We start from the raw sequence: 7,912 nt of genomic DNA, 5'->3' as shown, positions 1-7,912 counted from the left end.
GGTATCGGCGGCCGCGGCAGCGCCGAGATTGTAGCACATTCTTTCTGAGCGTGATCGAAGGTTTCCTGTAGGAGCCGGAGCGGGGAGGGCTGGAGGAGGGGCGGGGGACGCGGGCGGGGGCGGCCGGAGGGCGGGCGGCGGTGTGGCTCCCGCACGTCGGTGGACTTGGGGTGTCCCGAGGGGGCCTCGGGAGGGGAAGTTGGATCGCGCCGTGGGGGCGGCGTGGGGAGCCCGAAGGCTGCCTCGCCCCCTCCTCCTGGCCCGCCCCAGGCCACCGTTTGGAGCCGAAGCCCCCGGGGTCTAGCAGTCGAGACTTTGGGAGGCGACGGGAGGTGGGCACCGAAGACGGAGGTGTGCACGCGCGTGCGGACACGGCCGTGTGCTCACACCCGGGAGCCGCGTGAAAGTTGACCTGAAGTCAGACCCTGTGTGGGCGCGCGCGTCCGCGAGTGCAAATGCACAGCCCGCAGGGGCGCGCGTATCCGGGGACTAGGAGGGCTAGGCACGTGGGGGTGGGAGCGAGAGGGTGGTCGGGCCCTCAGGGACTTGCCCTTCCCCAAACGGTTGACCTCCACCTGCACCCCTCCCATTGCTCGCCCCCACCTTCGGCTGGGGAGAAGCCCGGGGTGGGGGGAGGGATCAGCCAGGCCCCTTCCGATTCCCGGAAGGTTCGGTTTGGCGGACTTCCCTCCCACCTATCCCCCTTCCCCTTCATTCGCCTACGGAATACCCGGGGATCCGAAATCACTCGGCTGGCCTCTAAACTGGGTTCTAAATCCGCAGCCCGCTAGGCGCCCGAGCCCTCACCCAGCGGCCACACCGCCTGCCGCCGGCTCCCACTGCCCACCGCCCCTGCCCCAGCTTGCGGCTTGCGCGGTGGGTAAAAATTCCAAACCAGGCTCAAGAGCGCCCCCGTCCGGCACGGCCTGCACGCCGCTTCCCAAGCCGCTGCGTTGGAGCTGCGGAGTGGGGTACCGTGGCCCGCGCGGGGCGCGACCCCCGGACCCCACCCCCTGCGCTGCGCACCTGCGGCGTGGTCCTGCCCGGGCGGACTAAGGGAGGCAGAGGCTACCGGGCCGGGCTGCGCGCCTGTGAGAGCGCGCGCGGCAAAGGGGAGGGGGCTGTTGGAGGGCGAGGGGGTTTTCCCCGGGGTGCCCTTCCCTCCCGGAGGAGGCCCGGGGCCCGGTGGGAGTGACGCGTGAGGCTTCGCGCAGCCGGGCCGAAGGCTGTCCAGGCCGAGGATGGGCGCGGGGCTCCGGGCCGGATCCGGTCCAGCGGCCTCTCCGCAGCCCATAAACTCCATCCAGCCGCCGCCCACCCTCCACGCTCCTCCCATGCCACCCCGGACCTCTGCCAAATTCGACGTTCCTGCAGGCGATACCCGAAAGGGGGACGGGGTGGGAGGGGGTGATGGCACCACATTTCCCCTGGATTCTTGGACCAGAGGATGATGGTCAAGGACGGAGCCGCTATCTGGGGCTGTTCTGTCCTTGAGTCCAGGCACAGGGGCGCTCAGATCTCCTGGGAACAGGATGTGGGGACAGAGGCTGGCCTTGGGGTCTCTCTCGCCTAGGTCCCTAATGGAGGTGCACTGCCCCTTTGTAGCCTAGGCCGGCATGAGGCCCCCTTTCCCATGTCCTCCCCAGCGCGCCAGGGCCTTGAAAGTCCCTGACCTGGTTCCCCTGGAGCCGTGCTCCTGCCTGAGGGGAGCTCTCCTGCCGGACATTCAGGCCTTTTCTGCGCCTCACCCCTGACTCCCTCCCCAGCTCCTTGAGATGTTGAAATATGCCCTTGTTTTCTTGGGGAGGGCAGAGTTGTGCTGCTGCCCCCTAAAAGCCCAGACACCCCTCAAGCTGGGAAGGGGGACCCCAGGGGAGGAGACTGGAGGGAGTCTTTCCCTGAGCTGCAGAAAGCTGGAGCCTGCCCTCCCTCGGTGGGTCTGTCTGTTGTGAGGCAAGATCTCCGTCTTCTCTCTCAGACACTCCTCTCCTCCCGAAAGCCCCCCCACAGCCTCGTTGTAGACACACACAGCACACCCACATGCTGCACGTCTACACCCAGCCCTACTCTCACCCTGCCGCCCCCTCCTCCGGGAGCTAGGAGGACAGCCGGCTGGGGAACACCCTGCATCCGCTCGCACCCCCACAGCCCGGCCTCCACTGCTGCTGCTGTAGCCACTTGAAGGGGCACCCCGCTCCGTGTCCCCCCAGACCAAACAGCTCGCCCTCATGCCGCCTGGCACACCCGTGTGGAATTGTCACATTCAGCCCCACATGTCAGGCACGTGCTTGCTGCTTGCTTCCATTCGGCTGGGCCCACAGCCACCCTACAAGTGAGTACCATTAAGAGCTCCCGCGTGCCAGGGAGACCAAGACTCCACAGGGCCGGGGACAGCAAGATTCTTGCTTTTATTAAAACCAATCCACCCCTCTGCGGACCGCCCCCTCCGCCCCAACCGGACCCACGAGCTCTTTGGGGAGAGGCAAGCTGGGCAAGGAGGGCCCTGGAGCTCTGGGGCTGCCACCACCCATCTGTGTCTGGGCCCCGGTTGTGCCGGGATCTTCCAGCAGCCTGTGAGCCAGCTCAGGGGAGCCAGACAGTCTGACTCACCAGTGAGTCCCTGTGCCATACGCTGGACCAGCACGGAGCGGGTGACCAAGCATTCAGAATCGACGAGGGCTTGCCACGGGTCTCGGCACCCCTGTGCTCGACGCTTCTCTCCACTAAGGATGGCCTGGCTGCAAGTAACTGATCCAGGCAGTCAACCGGTCACCTGAGGGTGTGCGTGGAAGTGGGGCAGGGACATGGTTGTCTGGGATCCATGTGGACCAGAACCCTCCCCACACCTATCCTGAAAAACGGTACTCAGAGAAAAATGGTGACAATGTCTTCCTGTGCCCAGAGTTTCATGGTAACAGCGAACATCCATAGAACCTATAAAAGAAACAATGTGTCCAACTTACATTCCAAGCAAAGAGCCAATGTCCCCATATATAAATAGCGCTTGCAAATCAATAAGAAAAATACCCAAGAGGGGAAAAACTGGTCAGAGTTTACGAGCAGAAAAGGAAATGAAAAGAATGCTTTAACGTACAACAAAAGGGCCCCGTCTCGCACTTAACAGCAGAAATGCAAATTAAAACTACTCTGAGATGTTTCACTCATCACACGGACAGAATAAAAAGTTGGATGGCTTGCCCTGTTGCAATAGCGTGGGGAAGCAGACACTCTTGGAACCCTCTGAAACAATGTCAAAATTCCAAATACACACACCCGCCGGCCCAGCATTTACTTCCAGGAATCTATGCTCCAGAGACTGCTCACAATTGTGAAAAATGATATAATTCTGTGCACAAGGTTATTCACCGAAGCACCCTTCGTAATAGCAGCGGATCGGAAAGATCCAAGACGTCTGCTGTCCGTGGAGAGAGGCACTTAGCCGCATCCCGGCACGTTCGTGCGGACGCGTATGGAACCCTGTAAGCCCCCCCACCCCCCGCTCCGCTATTTGGTTCCATCTCCAGGCATGTTTTTAGGGGGAAAAACAAGGGGCAGATCAGTGTATGTAGTACTTTTTTTTTTACATTTGTGTACAAAAGGGATATAACAACATATTTTCTTTGCTCGTGTGTGCAAAGACCACACCGAGCTAGAAGCAACCCCCGTGCCTCCGACAGGGAAATTGGAAGGGGGGGGCTGGGAGACAGAGAGCGGAGAGAGCGAAGAGGTTTGCTTTCACATATTTTTAAATGTCTTATTTATTGACAGACGGTGAAATTCACATTGTTAAGGGTTCCGTCCTATGAGCTTTGGCAAATGCACGCATCTGTGCGATCACCACCCCTACCGAGACATTGAACCTCTCCATCAGCCCAGAAAACGAGACTGACTTTTCACTGTGTCCGCATTTGAATTTTGTACAATGTGCATACATTTCCTTTCGCAATAAATGTAAATACAAAATGAAATCTTAAAATGAAACTTTTAAATGAAACTTTAAAATGAGAAACGGTTTCCTATCTGTCACCACATCCGGTCCCACAGGAACAAAGGCAGACACATCTTCCTGCCCCATTTTGCAGAGAAGACTGAACGTCAAGAGGGGGCCAGGACTTGACTAAGGAGTCCCCGGGCGGCAGGGCAGGCTCTTCTGTCCTACACCAGTTTTGGGGTAGAATTTACGGACCATATAGTTCACCCGTCAAAGTGTACAATTCAGTGGGGTCTGGTATATCCAAGTTGTAAAAACATCACTACCGTCCAGCTTTAGAACATTTCACCCCAAAAGAAATCCCCCTGTATCCATTAGCAGTTACTCCCCATTCCCTGCCACCACCCCAACCGTAGGCAGCCACTAACCTACTTTCTGTGTCTCTGCATTTCACTATTCCAGATACACCACGTTGATGGAGTCATACAATGCGTGGCCTTCTGTGACCGCCGGACTTCACAGAACGCTGCAGTCCTCGTGGTGCGTCCATGTCATGCACACCACCATCTCACTCCCCGAAACGGCCTCAGTAAGACCCCGTCCCGCGGGCAGACCGCATTGCCCATTGATCAGGACCCGGGGATCATGACCTGAGCTGAAGGCAGCGGCTTAACCGACCGAGCAGCCCAGGGGCCCCCGAACAACACTCCTGTGAACATTCGCAAGGAGGGTTTTGTGTGAGCGTATGTTCTCATCTGTCTTGGGAACACACCTACGCGTGTATTTGTGGGGTCAGGCGGTATCTCTTTGTTTCGCATCTTGGAGAACTCCCAGCTGGTTTCCAAAGCCCGGGCAACATTGTACGTTTCCACCAGCACTACGCGACAGTTTCATTACTCTCCATCCCACCAACACTGGCTGTTCTCTGTCTTTTTGATTCTAGCCGTCCTGGTGGGTGGGAAGTGGTACCTCTGACTGGGTTTGATTCGCGTTTCCTCGATGGCTAATAATGTTGAGCACTTTTCTTTTCTTTTTTTTTTTAAAGATTTTATTTATTTATTCGACAGAGAGAGAGACAGCCAGCGAGAGAGGGAACACAGCAGGGGGAGTGGGAGAGGAAGAAGCAGGCTCATAGCGGAGGAGCCTGATGTGGGGCTCGATCCCAGAACGCCGGGATCACGCCCTGAGCCGAAGGCAGATGCTTAACGACTGTGCCACCCAGGCGCCTCTGTTGAGTACTTTTCATGTGCTACTCCGGAGAAATGCCTATTCAGGTCCTTTGCCCATTTTAGAAATTGGGTTATTCATCTTTTTATTGTTGAGTTATATGAGTTCTTTATATATTCTAGGCACAAATCCCTCATTAGACGTATAATTTGCAAATATTGTCTCCCTTCCTATAAGCTGTTTTTTCACTTTCTTGCGGGGATTGTTTGCAGACAAAAGTTTTTAATTTTGATGAAGACCAATTTTTTCTTTTGTTGCTTGTGCTGTGAGTGTCACATCCAGAATGACTTTTCCTAAGACTGAGGTTTGCTCCTATGTTTTCTTCTAAGAGTTTTATAGTTTTAGCTCTTCCATTTGGGTCTTCGATCCATTAAATTTATGTTTTCATATGGTGTGAGGTAGGGGTCCAGTTTCATTCTTTTGCCTGTGGACGCCCAGTGGTCCCAGCATCATCTGTTGACAAAACTGTTTTCTCCCCCACTGAATTGTCTTGGCATCCTTGTTGACAAGAAAGTGACCATAAATGGGTGATTCTTCCCCCTGCACCCTCAGTTCTGTCCCACTGATATACACGTCTCGGCTTCTGCCACTCTGTCCAGCCAGGACCACTCCGTCCTGATTACTGTAGGAGATTCGGACAGCGGGACACGAATTCTCTGGCTTTGTTCTTCTTTTTCAAAATGGCTTTGGCTCTTTGCTGTCCTTTGCTCTTGAACCCTAGGCAAAGCCCAGCTTCTGTCTCAGCCTCCCTGAGCAGCTACGGCAGCCCTGATAAGGCTCAGGAATACTACCAACAAAGTGCACACTTATTAAGCGCCTGCTGTATGCTGGCACTTAATGTGTGTTAATCCTTTCACACCACGGAGGGCAGTGCCATCAGCATGCCCGCTTTACAGCGAGGACACTGAGGTGCCAGGAAGCTGAGCAGCTCACCCACGGTCACACAGTCAGTGACCTGCAGCCAGGTCCCAGCGGCTTGTCCACAATGCTCAGGCTCTTCTTAATTGATGTTTGCGTTTAATTCTGAAGTGTTTCCAGTGTAAAGAAAAGTGGAAATAATTTGATGGTGAACATCCAAACCCCCACCAGCTGGGCTGCATGCCTGCTCCCACCTGTTTCTCTCCCTCCCTTCCTACACCAGTCAACTTCCAGGCAGGCTGCAGACATCAGGACACCTCACCCCTAAAGAGGCAGCTCGCACGGTATGAACTGGAGTTCAATACTTGTTATGGAATTTTAAGTTCTTTTGAGTGACATTTACACACGATGAACAGTACAAGTCTCAGAGTGGGGGTGGGGGGGTCCAATGTCTCATAACGTGCGCTTCTCTGCAACCCAACGTCTATGAAAATACGGAACATTCATCACCCCGAAAAGTTCCCACCTGCTCCTGGACCCCAGAGGCCACCCCAATAGGCTGACTTACCCTGACCGAGAATTCACAGCTGCAAGATCAGACAGCGGGTCTTCTGTGCGTCTGAGCTTTGGGCATAAGCCTGAGTGTGTCCATCTGCTGTTCTGCTTGTCCTGCTCACCCACCGTCCGGGGGGCACCGGAGCCCGCGGTGTGCACCTGCCGTCCCCACCTGCTCCTCGGGGCTGCACAGTGATCAGAGGAGACTGGAGGTGTTATCGCCTCCTTGGAAGCCAGCAGCGATGGGAAGCCAGGCACAAGCAGGAAATCCTGGCCAGGCCGGTCTTTCCACCACCCAGCGGTGGAAGAAAACGCACGTCTGGGTTGGCATCTTGGATCTGGGGGAAGCCGCGTGATGTAACGGTAGGGGGAGAAACCAACCGCTTCTAAATCATATAGCAAGTCTGATTCCCATTGTGTCAGGGTCTAGGGCTGGCACGGGGCCGCCACCAACGACCAGCCAACGTTTGCAGACTGGATGGCGGCAGGAGGGACAGACCGATGGGCCAAGGGACAGGGCCTCATACCTGGTGTCCCAGGAGCTGCAGAGGTGCGGCAGGCAGGGTGGGCTGGGAAGGCCGCCTCCTCTCTGCCCCAAAGGGCCTCACTCCCCTTGTGCATTGAAGGCTGGCGACCCAAGCGCCAAGGCCCCGGTCACCAGCCCTCCACCATCTGCGATTCATCCTACTGAAACAGGCCTTCATCAGAAAGTAAAAAAACTGGCATTTGCAAGCTTTTAAGTGGACCGAGAGGGGCTGTATTTCTTAAAAATAGGTTCACCCACCAGGATTTCCTTCCTAGGGGGGGAAGATCAAGAGTGTAAGGGTCATAGTGAATAGGAAGAGGGCCCTCTGCCTTCTGGCCCCGCGAGGGTCACCGGGGCCTTCCAGAGACTCCGTGGTGCAGGCAGCCACCAGGGGCCACGTGGGGCCCACAGCACGTGGTGTCCTTTCCCTGGGCTCTCACGGGAGCTCGTCAGGGTCTGGACTCCTGGGCAGTTCCAGCATGCCATGGCCTGCGTGTACCCCACTGCAGTCCCACGGCCTCTCCTCCCTCCATGCGTGCCTGTTTCTGTGGCCAATTCTGCCACCATCTCCTTTCTTTAAGGACACCGGTCCTAGTGGATTAGGACCTGCCCCGTGACCCCATCGTCACTTGATCGTCTGCAAAGACCCTATTTCCAAATAAGTCCACACTCTGAGATACTGCAGGTTAGGGCTCCAGTGTATCTTTTGGGAGGGGACACAATTCAACCATAACAATCCCCGTCTGGGCCACTTCCGCAGCCCTGAAACTCAACCTGTTAGTCCCGCTTTGTAAAGGAAGCTCAGAGATGTCCAG

Source organism: Ursus maritimus, unplaced genomic scaffold (genome assembly GCF_017311325.1).
Source record: "Ursus maritimus isolate PB19 unplaced genomic scaffold, ASM1731132v1 scaffold_2, whole genome shotgun sequence".
NCBI classification, from domain to species: domain Eukaryota; kingdom Metazoa; phylum Chordata; class Mammalia; order Carnivora; family Ursidae; genus Ursus; species Ursus maritimus.
This window is presented reverse-complemented; position numbering follows the sequence as displayed.